The sequence below is a fragment of the Sarcophilus harrisii genome, chromosome 5 (genome assembly GCF_902635505.1).
Source record: "Sarcophilus harrisii chromosome 5, mSarHar1.11, whole genome shotgun sequence".
Lineage (NCBI taxonomy): Eukaryota > Metazoa > Chordata > Mammalia > Dasyuromorphia > Dasyuridae > Sarcophilus > Sarcophilus harrisii.
Window position 1 is genome coordinate 245,963,225 of NC_045430.1, and position 12,034 is coordinate 245,975,258.

A 12,034-nucleotide genomic window follows, 5' to 3' on the forward strand; every position below is an offset into this window, starting at 1 on the left:
CTGCCTACCCCTGGTTTGGCAAAGTCTAGTTTATAGGTCAATTTATAAACAATGCTGAGGTTATTTAGAGCAAATTAAGATGTCTACACCCATCATCATAGCTATTGAACCTATACCCTACCTAGCTCCCCAGATCTTGGGGCCACCAAACGCCAAACTTCATATTAAAAGTATTTGCACTAGGCAAAAGCTAGAAAGGCTACTATCTCTTGCTTTCTAACTCCCTTTCTTATCCCCCCAATCCCAGAATGTCTGACAATTAGAGACTTGTCTTTGTTAATAGCAGTTTATTCTGGTTGGCTTGAGAGAAGGCATTAAAAAGTAGGCTATTCAAGCTGCTTGAAGTTGCCTGGGATTTTGACTTATTTCTATGAAATATTGAATAGTCTGGATTCTAGTCCTGTTAGTGGTGATTGGTCTAAAGCCACTCTTCTGATTTCATGCTTGCCTAAACTCTGCTTTTGTGTAGAATTGGGCCACTGGATCCTATGAAGTGATCCAGTAGCTTGTTAACCAAGCCTACATAATTTAGATCAGGTATTATCACTATTGCTCCCAAATCTGAACAAATGTCCCTTTGGGGAAGGTTTCAGGACTCTCACTACTACTATGTAAGTTCTTTTTGTCCAGGAACTTTGGACACATCCTGGGAGTGGCAGCTTTCCTGTTTTGCTTGGACGTTGCCCATTTTTGTAGGCAAAAACTGGATACCAGATTAGGCTCCAAGTTGCCAGATACTCCCTTCTTTCCCTTTCTCTATCCACATTTAATTATTATTGACCATAATTCATGGTCCCACCCCAACCATGTAGAAGCATAAAACCTAGCAATTTGGGTTCATAAAGCATTAAGTATACATAGCCTTCTGAGCTAGGCTTGACACACAAAGGAACTGTCCCTGGAATTTGTTTTCCTGGGTGAGGGAGAATTATCTTCCACAAACAAGCAAATGCAAAGCAATCTTAACTTAAGAGTGCTTGAAATTTTCATGTACAAAGGAAATGTGTTGAATCAGATCCTTTAAGTGCTTAGCAGAGAATGTAGTTTAGCTTTTATTACCTGAGAAATAAACACTCACATGACTAATAGATTCAAATTAAGAGTTGTTCTAGGTTAACCTTACCCTCCTGTGTGAAATAGTGCCATAGTTCAGAAAAAACTGTCTTGATTTCCCTAGATAGGTAACTAGATATCTAGAACATAGTACCCTCCCCCACAACTGCCTTGATCTATATTTTTAATGACTGACTTCTGTAACACTGTTCTTGATTTTTATTTTATTTTTGTCAGCAAGTAAACTGTTCTTCCCCATCTTCTGTCCCCTATCATTCACCCTTGAATTGCTGAGGTTTAAAGCCTGCTTAATTTTGGCTTTGTAATCTGTCTCTCAATCAATCTCAAGAGGGATTGGGAAAGAGTATATTTCCCAGATCAGGAATAAGGACCAAGTCAAGAGTTTGGGCATGTTGTGGTACTAAACTTGGGCAATGTTTGCAGAAGCTTTAACTATATTTCGGATACTTCATACTCCCAAGTTTGGATGTATTTAAAGATGGATCCTTTGTAGTGATCTTGTGAAACCAGAAGGCATTAGTCTCCTCTTCCCCACTCCCCCCACCCCCATCTTGAGCACAAAACAGTACTCAGAAAGCCCTAAAGATAGAGGTAAGGATATATTCCAGATGGAACCAGATGTCTATATTCAAATAAGGCATCACCAATGGTGTATACTATTAATGATTATATTATTATAACAGATCATAAGCTCTGTAAAACAAGAGGACTTGGTCAGAACGCTGCTCTCTGAACTAGACCACCCCTTGCCCTTCTTAGAAACTATTTAAAGAGAGTAGATGCCCCAGAAGAAGTGTTGCTGCTGCCATCTTACTTTTGCCACCCAAAATTAGGGTTGTAAACAAGCTCTCCAAGAACTGTCTTGGTTTCTCTGGTCCTACTTGTCATGAAAATAGTTATTGAGCTTCTTGCTTGATGATAATATCACCTTAGGCTATGCTGTGTGGGGTATGCTGGGAAAGCAGTGCAAAGAGTGAGCATTAAACTCAGTCTTGAAGGAAGATGAGAAATGCAGTTTGAGGGGAGATGGCTCATTTATGCAAATACATGGAAGAAAGAAATTGATGTCAATTTGGGGGGAGAGAAGAGGGAACAGGAAAGGGGAATATAGCTTTTCTGGAAGCATGTGTAAAGGGGGAATATTTGTTTGGGAAGGGAAAATAAAGGTGTTCAGTTAAATACAGGTTCTGTTTTCTTTTTTTAATCTAGATTTAATTACTAATTGAGCATTTCTATGTAGCAAATATAAAACAGAAAACAAACTAATTCAAAACTTTGTACATGAAGTCACCATTCTTCTATGATTAGTTTATCAATTTGTAAAGTGAATCTGTGTGCATATGACTTTTTTTTTAATGACCTTAATTCTCTTCTTTGGTAACCTCAATACAAGTCTCTCATTCTACTCCACTTACTTTGAAAAAGGGAAACTATTGGAACAGGGAAACCAACTCCTATTGAACAAGGGAAAACAATGTCCCCATACTGAATTTTCTCAAGCTAAATTTGGTTTCCCATAATGGTCATAACTAACTTAAAAAACAAACAAACAAACCCTGAGTTGGTGGGGGTTTGTTTTTGCATCCTTCTAGTTTTATCCTTTTTCTATCAAGAGGCAGATAAATGCTTCATCTGTTTTCTGGAATTATGGTTTGTCTTTGTGTGGATCAGAGTTCTTAAGTATTTCAAAGTTGCTTTTCTTAGTGTTTTTGCTCCCCTTGGCATTTCTTGATGGAATTCTTCTCGGGTTTCCCTGAAATTTCTCCATTTTGTTTACAGATTCACACACTGTCATAACTCATTCAATTATTCTCTAATGAGCACCTCATTTCCCTCCCCCCCAATTCTAATCTCTTTAGTATAGTCAGACATATTAGTAAGCACTTAATAACTAGCTCTCTGGAAAGGGAAAAAACACTTCACTTAAGTTTTATGAATATTAAGTTTTTCTCCATGACTTTCTTAAACCTAGAACATAAGACAATATAAATCAAGCTCACACTAAAAATTTAACAATTGGCTCTTATGAGCTGATTAAGTTAGCTCTGATCACACTTCCATGTATAGAGATAACAATGGTATTGTTGGGTCAAAAAGTCTTTTGTTGGAAAACCAAAAGCTTTCAGGTAAGCATCCATGCTCAAAGATTATTTTGGCAATAGGTCTGGAAAATGTCTTTGAGAGGGAGAGAAGAGGAAGCTATGTTTAAAAGAGAATGGAAAGTCTAAACTAAATTTCATCTTTAGATTATGGCCATAAGAATAGCAAAGCTTAGACTTGTCAAATCTTCTAACAATTGACAATATGGGACTTGTGATGCAAGCTAAAACTTAGCTTGTCTTACTGGGAGAAACTTCTCAGAAGTAGAAAATTTTGGAGGAAGATTGGGGGTGGATTTAATTGAGGAAATGAAGTTCGACAAATAACACTAGTAAACAAAGAGGACAAGGTGGAAAGGTCCAACAAGACTGTTGGTAGTGTTGTATTATTCAAAAGTAGTGAGTGGTGATCATAGATTTGGTAAAGGGTAAAAGTGATTTAATCCATGGGAGCTATTTAGTTCATGGAAGAAAAATGTAAAATATAAAGTATCAAAAGATAAATTATTGAGAGACTAGAGAGTAGAAACATTGCTGGAAAGAAATAGAGAAAGGGATCCAGTCCAAACATATTAGAAAAGAAACTGATACCACAAGATGAAAATCCCTAATTTGACACTGCATACATGAGAAAAATGGTAGGGTTGAAAAAGCACAACATCACAAGCGAAATGAGAATAAAATATCAAAAAGGAAGATGTATGGCCATTGACCAGATTCCCTGCAGAGAGGGTAAGGGCTGACAAAGGTCAATCCTAACTTGAGAGCAATGATGGCAGAATGGTGATTTAGCAAGCCAAATATCAAATACTTGATTGGGAATGACTCCCAGAGGTGCACTGGGAAAAAAATTCAATAGGGTATTTAAAAAAGCCAAAATGCATATGGGACTGGGGAAAGTACATCTTTAAAAAAAAAAAAATCCCCTATAAATATGGGGACAAATTATTCGGTTGAGATTCATTGTTTAATGGGGGGGCCATAATGGTCATAAATTCAGGTCTTGTCCCATTGATCTAGCACCTTATCAAACTACCAAAGATTTGTATATTAAACAAAACAACAAATCATCTGTAGAAAAAGGGGCTACTCCAAAAAAAAAATGTACCAGAGAAGGGAAATTAAGAATGAAATTGTACTATGTAATTTTGTTTCTAATTATGTTGTCAAATTGTAGGAATACAAACATGGTGGGGTCACTCAAGGAGTTAATATTCAAATAGTGGAAGAAAAATACATGATAGAAAAGTCGATATAAATGGAAACCATGCAAAAAACTAATCAGTGCAACAAACAATCTTTACTTCAAAGAAGCTGTAGAGTCTTCTGGGCAGTGGCCTACATAAGTGTAGAATGAGATGTGAATGAAACCAGGCTCAACATGTTCAGAGTACAAAAGATTTTATGCAAAGGTGTGGTTATAGGGAAGTGTCTCAACTTTTAAGAACAAAGAGGAGATAAAGTAGAGAACAACCTAATTTCTAAAGTTAACCATGGGGAGGGGGGGAGGATATCTTTAGAGAAGGCAGAAATTCTTTAAAAATTGGCTCCTTCACTGGAACTTACAGATATGCCCAGGTCACCCTCAATGTGGGAATTAATGTAGAAGGAAACTGGGGGTAGGGGAAGGAGGGATTTAGGTACAAGTAGAGGAATATTAATCTTGAAGAAATTCTACAGCTGGGGTAAAAGTAAAGATGAATCAAGGTATACATAAGTATTTTAAGGGGTGGAGTAGAAGATAAAGTGTTCAGGTCAGAGTCTGTCTTCCCAGTAAGGTGAAGAAATATAATCATGAGACTGAAGTGATTTGCAACAATGGGTCAAACCTGCCCTTTACAACCTGCTCATGGATTAGAATAGGCTTAAGAGCCTCAAACTCTTAGTCCCAGATGATATCATGAAAGACTAAGGTTTTGGAACCAGAAGGTATCAACAAGGTGTCGCTGACTTGGTCAAAACAGGAGAGGCTTGGGTAGATGGAGGCTCGGCAGCAGATGCTTCAGAATCTGGAATGCATCCCCTTACTCTCCTCAAAGTTGCAAGCATTTTGGATCCTTGAAGCATTGGACTCAAGGTTAATTTTTTGTAGTGCCTAATAAGAGCCAGTTTTAGTGGTGAATGAAAAATTACCATTAACACCAAGGGAAAGATAGGAATGATTGAGGAAAATGGGTAGAGATCAAGCAGAAGAAAGGTGAAGAGCTTGAGGGACATAAGAGAGGATTGTGTTCAGGAGGGAAAGACATGATTTTTATAAATGTCTACTTAGAAGACAGAATAATGCCTGAAAACAGTAAGTTCACTTATGTTGTGTACCTCTTGGTGGAATATGACTAGCTCCTGTTGTCCCAATCAGGTTGATTCTGCTAGTCTTGGGCCCATTGTCTAGAACCTCATGAATGGGCCGAGCAACACAAATTGCATCAGAAGAGGTAAAGGACTGTTAGTGAGTTGCTTACTTGTGACTAGGAAGAATGGAAATCGTGAGCATGGTTGTGCATTGTCCACTCAGAAGGAGGGAAGAGTAGTAAGTCCTTCAGAAGGTGACCCAGATTATCTTTAAGGTATCCTCCGTAAGGGGCAGCTAGGTGCCTCAGGGGATAGAGCACCAATCCTGAAGTCAGGAGGACCAGAAGTTCAAATCTGGCCTCAGACACTTAACACGTCCTGGCTGTGTGACCCTGGTCAAGTCACTTAACCCCAATTTCCTCAGCCAAAAAAAAAAAAAAAAAAAAAAAAAAATCCTCCTTGAGATTCTACCCTATCACAGATTGAGTCTAGGACAGGTTTTTCTCAACTTTCCTTGTTTTGGACTTTTTTTCTTTCTTTCCAAAACATGTTTCTCAGTTCTGGATTATCAGTTATGGAGAAATATGGTGTTCTTTTAAAATATTGTTCTCTGGGTGCAGGTTTCTTGGTGAGCTTCTGGAGGCAGTCTTAGTTTCAGTTCCAAGTAATAATCAACTCAAATAGAGCCAGGTATTAAAAGTTTAAATCTTTTGTTTCCTTCAAAATAGCCCGGTTAGTTTTATTAGAGGCTTCTCTCCCTCCTTGGTTCCAAGAGCTCTTGCAGCTTGTCTGCCAGCTTCAGCCTCCAGCTCCCTCTGAATCTTGGTTCTGCCTGACTGCAGTCTGTGCTTTTCAATCTCCCCAACTCACTTTTCACTGAAGTTCTAAGAGCTTCTTATATATGATCTCTTAAAGGTATGAACCCAAAGGTTGACTCCTCCTCTGAGAGAGTGGGATTGTGGGAGGTATAAACTTGTGGATCTTATACTGAATCCTGAAATCTCCCAAACGTGTGAGCTAATGTGTGAACTCTCAAAGGTGTAAACATAAGCATTGTTTCTATCAATTCTAGAGACTTAACACCTTGTAAGATTCTAACATCTCCCGCTTTTTTGATTTAGAACATAAGGTGGTCACACACTCCCTGACTTCTCAAGGAGGTGAGAACCCCAAAAAGGTGATCACACCTTCCCTGACTGCTCAAAAAAGAAGTGAAAATGCCATAAAAAGGTGGTCACGCCCTCCCTGACATTTCGAAGGGAAATGAAAACACCAAAAGAAATAAATCAAATCAGATTAGCGGGTTTCTGAAGGGGCTCACTTGAAACAGGTATACATAAATCCATTAATATGGGAGGTATTACACACAATTACATAAATTACACAAGCACATAGCAACATTAACACAGGCTAGAAGTGATGAAACAACATAAATCAACATGAGAACTTATACATGTCCATAAGTCCTAGAAATAGTCCAAAAGAAATTAGTTCATGTGCCAGGAATCCAATAATTCCTGCAAGCTTTTGAAGTACTTCAATAGTCTCAATTTTTCATCTTGAGGAATCCAATGATTCCTGAAGATTTTAAAGTTCTTTTAACGGTCTCATTGTCAGCCATGCTCTTTCAGTGTCAGATGTTTCTTAAATCTTCTCCTTTGTTTGGTGGTGGAAAAAGGGGATTTTGAGCTATAGCACACATAGTCAACACAATAACTCCTGACAATAAGTCAAAGCTACAACCTTGTGATTCCATTCTATCTATATCACAGATTTTTATTATGCACATACATAAATAACAATTTTCATTTGGCTTTGGCCATATATTTTCCTTCAGAAAAACTCATCCAAATTATTAAAATTAAAAACTTGCAAATTTTGTTTGGGTGTATAGTTTTTACATATAACATCAAAAAGTCAGGATTGACATGATACATGAACAAGCCTTCTGTCAGAGGTGATATGAAAATAGCCCATCTCCAGGTTCTCTCACATGGACCCACTTTGCTCAGCAAAGCTCAGAAAAAAATATTTTCAACAATAATGGCTCGGGTCTCTTGGCAGAAGTAACAAAAGAAGCTCCATTTAACAAGTACCTCCTCTAGGTGCTGGTTAAAGCTTTTTGGCATTAAAGATGTGCAAGTATAGTAGTAAAACTACATACAACACAGTGACCACCGTCCAGTGCTCTTGGAGGAGGTAGCTACAAAGTTTGTAAATGTTTCTGCCCCATCATCTTCTTCAGTGCTCACTTCCAAAATGCGAACTTTCTCTATACTCGCCACAATGCTCATCTCTAAAGGCTGGAAACAACTCAAGATTCAGAGAAGCTATATAGGTCTGTGAAAATAATTTTCAATTGTTCTCAGTGGAAAGAGCTATTGCAACTTTAGCTAACGATAGACAACCCTGGAAAGCTGGCGTCAGAATGTAAAATTTTCTCTCCTAAGACACTTTGATTAGCAGACTTCTCTTCAATTGCAAACAAACAGCTCTCTTCTCCTAAGAGAGAATCTCTCCACCAAAATAGCTGCTCAGGAAGTTTATGGGCAGCACTATCAGGCCCAGAAGTTCTAGTTATTTAGGGAAAGGAAGGGTAGATAATAAAGAAGAGAAAGGGAAGGAGAGAATAAAATTATGGTACCAGACTTTCTCTCCAAAAGGAGATTTCAAGCAAAATACCACAGGAGATTCCTTATTTCTTTCATTTAAAATGTGACTATCCAGTAATTTTCAGTTGGCATTAAAAAAAAAATTCCTGTATTAATGTCCAGCCAAAAATATATTTAACAGCTCACGCAGAATTCTTTGAGAACCTGTTTTCTGGCCAAGAGAAAAGGAAGAATTTGGAATATTCTAGTCATAGCTTCCTCAGAAGTTACCTCTTATTCAGGAGGGAAAGAAACAAGGCTTTACCTTATGTCCAGGAGGAAAAAAAAAAAGCAAAGGCTCATTGAGTGTGCTAAAGCTCAAAGCAGAAAAGCAATTCAACCAGCAATCCACTGAGCTTCCTCTTCAGCCTGGGCTTTCTCAGGCTTTTACAGGCCATAGAATGAGGTTCTTTCCTTGAAGCCAGAGCCAGAAGTGCTGGTGATCAATAAGTGTTGTCTGGAATATAGTTTCCTAGGAGTTTTAACTGGAATTAAAAAATGAAATCATTACATCTCCTTGTATCCCACAATACGGACTGCATGGGACATCATTATTAAAAACTTGTTTCTCGGAAGCCAAACACTTAATTGGATTCCAGTTTGGCCACCTAGCCCTCTCCTTCCTGGGGATCTTGAAATGGAATGGGAATAGACATGTGCATCCCTTTGCAACTGAGGTTTTTTTCTTTGATCCAAAAAAGAGGAACCAGAAGAGAAGTCTTCTAGGTGACCCAGGGCCGTGGGAGACCTCTGGCCAAATGCATTCTAGAGGTTATTTCTACTGGAGGAAGGGTTAATTCCACAGCTAAAATAATGTCATCCAATCTCAAAGTTGAGAGCTTCATTTTAAGATACCTCAAGGTGGGAAAGTGGAAATTCAGAAAGAAAGACAAGGAAAATGTCTGCTAAGCTCAGGGAGACTTCTTTCTAGGCCTAAGCTTAATGGTGAATAACTCATTTCTTCCCCTGCTTTCAAGAAGGCAGAAAAGACAAATTCAGAATTGGAATGTCCTTGTTCTTAATTCATTTCTTCCTATGGATCTTGGGTTTCTTTACAGGTCGTAGATAAGGGTTATCAGTAAGATTCTGCTCCCCAGTCCAGCTCCCTGACAAGTGTTCTGCTGTAGAACAGAGGCATTCTTTTTTTCTGCTCCTGATTATCCGTTACTGATGTGGAGAGGAAGGTTCTCTGTCTGCTCAACCTGTTCAGAAGAATCAGTCTCTTCCATCTGCTGCATCTCCAATTCAGAGGGCAGAAGGGCAGTCAGGTAAATGGCCAGGCAGCAATCAATGGAAATGTGCTGACATCTTTGAAAAGGCTCTGTGTCTTGCCTGTCTTGGCCACAAAATGAGTTATTGCCCATTCCACATCACTCCTCTGTGATGCAGCCTTTTCCTGAAGGACCTGGTTAATCTGACACAAGTTAACGGTATGTCGGTGTTTTTGATGTACGTGTGGGGATCAGGGAATTCAGGAAAATGGCTAGGGATATGAGGTGTCAATGGATGACATTGTTCTGTCCAGCAGTCAGGCTTTGGGAGTCACAGGCTGATTGATGGCTGGTGCTGTCATGACCATCCTCTGGGACCGTTTAGCCTATGCAGGGAGTTTCCACATTGAAACCCATCTCAACAAGCGTGATCACAATATGAGTGTGGGCTGTTCTGGCCGTGTGCTCACAATAGGACTTGGCACTCCTCCCGATTTCTGAGAGGTAGTTTTTGTAACATCTCAGTTAATGTTTCCACAGATGCTTTCTCAGCACTCTCAAACCACCTTTGTCAGCAAGGAGCTCACAACTACCTGCAAGGTGCACCTCCGTGCCAGGTAGTAGTAGTCTACAGGGGCAGTGGCCTGCTTGCTTCCTGATCTCTCCAGTATCATTGCCAAGAAAATTCCAAATGCGATCATGAAAAACCAATCAAGCCTGAAAAGGCTGAATAACAATAGTAACGCTAATTCTTTCTCTCATACTGGTTGAAGAGCATTAGGTAGCAAAACATCAAGCTCTTCAATCACAGGTTATGCATTTATAAAATCAGATACATTTTGTCCTTCACTTTTTGCCTTAATTAATGCCTTTTCTAATCTTGTCACAGGCTCCTTAATAGGTGGTTCAGATTGCATTACTGCCTCTCCCCCTCCTCCTTCTCCCCCATCCATGAAGGGTTGATTGAGGGGGGAGAGTCATGAGATTTGGAATGATTTAATTTTTTCCTCCTGGGAATTATCTGATTTTTCACCTGGTTTAGTTGGCACCTTCGCTTCCTACTCTTTCTTCTTTTTCCTTATTCTAACACTTATATAACTTCCCTAAAGCCAGTTGTATTAAATTATATGTATTAAGTCTGTCTTTGGTAATTGAGTCAGGTCCAAAATCGTAATCAAACCTTGGTTTTTCATAACCTTTGACAATACTCTCTCAACATTTTCCTTGAAGAGAAACAGAAGGCTGTTTTCTAAACATCTGTCCCATCTTAGCTGAAATTCTACTTTAATTTTTTAAAATTACTTTACTTTAAATATTTTAACAATTTTTGTTGTACTCGCCCTAATTTCTGGGTTGAGGAGACTTTTCTACTGGATTCAGGATCTGAGGTTTTTCCACTGAGATCAGAATTAGAGGCTTTTCCACTGGAATTAGGATTTTTGTCAGCCCCACGTTTGGGTGCCAAAATGTGATCTCTTCTCTTCTAAAATATAATCGTTCTCTGGGTGCAGGTTTCTTGGGGAGCTTCTGGAGGCAGCCTTAATTTCAGTTCCAAGTAATAATCACCTCAAATGCAACCAGGTGTTAAACTTAAATCCTTTGTTTCCTTCAAAATAACCCGGTGAGTTTTCTTAGAGGCCTATCTCCCTCCTTGATTCCAAGAGCTCTTGGCAGTTTCTGCCAGCTTCAGCCTCCAGCTCCCTCTGAATCTTGGTTCTGCCTGACTGTAGTCTGTGCTTTTCCATCTCCTCAACTCACTTTTCACTGAAGTTCTAAGAGCTTCTTATATATGATCTCTTAAAGGTATGAACCCAAAAGTTGACTCCTTCTCTGAGAAAGTGAGGTTGTGGGAGGTGTAATCTCATACTGAATCCTGAAATCTCCCAAATTTGTGAACTAATGTGTGAACTCTCATAGGTGTAAACATAAACACTGTTTCTATCAATTCTAGTAACTTAACACTTTTGTAAGGATTCTAACAGAGAAACTTGCAACTTTAGTAATGTATTCTTTTGGGGAATACAGTGAGAATAAACTAATCTCTTCTTGCACTGGCAAAAGTGGCTAGATTTTAACTCCCAAGATATTAGAAGCAAAGTCAACAAAGGAAAATAGCAAATGTTGGGATGAAAATAGAAATTGATCTTACTGAGACATTATTGGTGGAAGATGTGGGAACTGAGGCAGAGAGAAGTGAAGTTGGACGTCAATATTGTAATGAACAATTCTGAAATCAAATTCTGAAACACAATGACCCTCTGATTAGAGGATCAATGAAACTCTTACCATGTATTGACAGAGGTAAATTATTTTGGAGAAGGAGGTATTTTTGGACCTGACTAAAGTGGAATTTGTAACATGAAACAATTGAGTAAAATGAAGTTTTTATATCTTCAGGGAAGAAATGAGAAGATGAATGATATTTGGGGGGGTAATATCTTAAGAGAAATGAGAATTAAAGCACTGGCAAGTTGTGAGCAATTGTTTGGAAATCTGCTTTTAAAATATCCAGAAGTACAGGACAGATCAAAAATATTAAAATGGAAAAGATTGTTCCATATACCATGTTTAATGTAAATTTCTCACTTCTGAACTCCAGTTTTACGGGGTCTGTAAAACTTTGAGACTCCAGGTTCTAAATTTAATTTTAGTGGATCTAGTGGATAAATAGCAAATATTGACTGAACATCTTTGGGGGAGGGGGGGT

General features: G+C 38.6%; 1 pseudogene; it reads right to left on the reverse strand.

Moving 5' to 3' along the window:
- Positions 1-9,139: 9,139 nt before the first annotated feature.
- LOC100928313 overlaps positions 9,140-12,034 on the reverse strand; it is a 28,807-nt pseudogene continuing 25,912 nt past the window's right edge.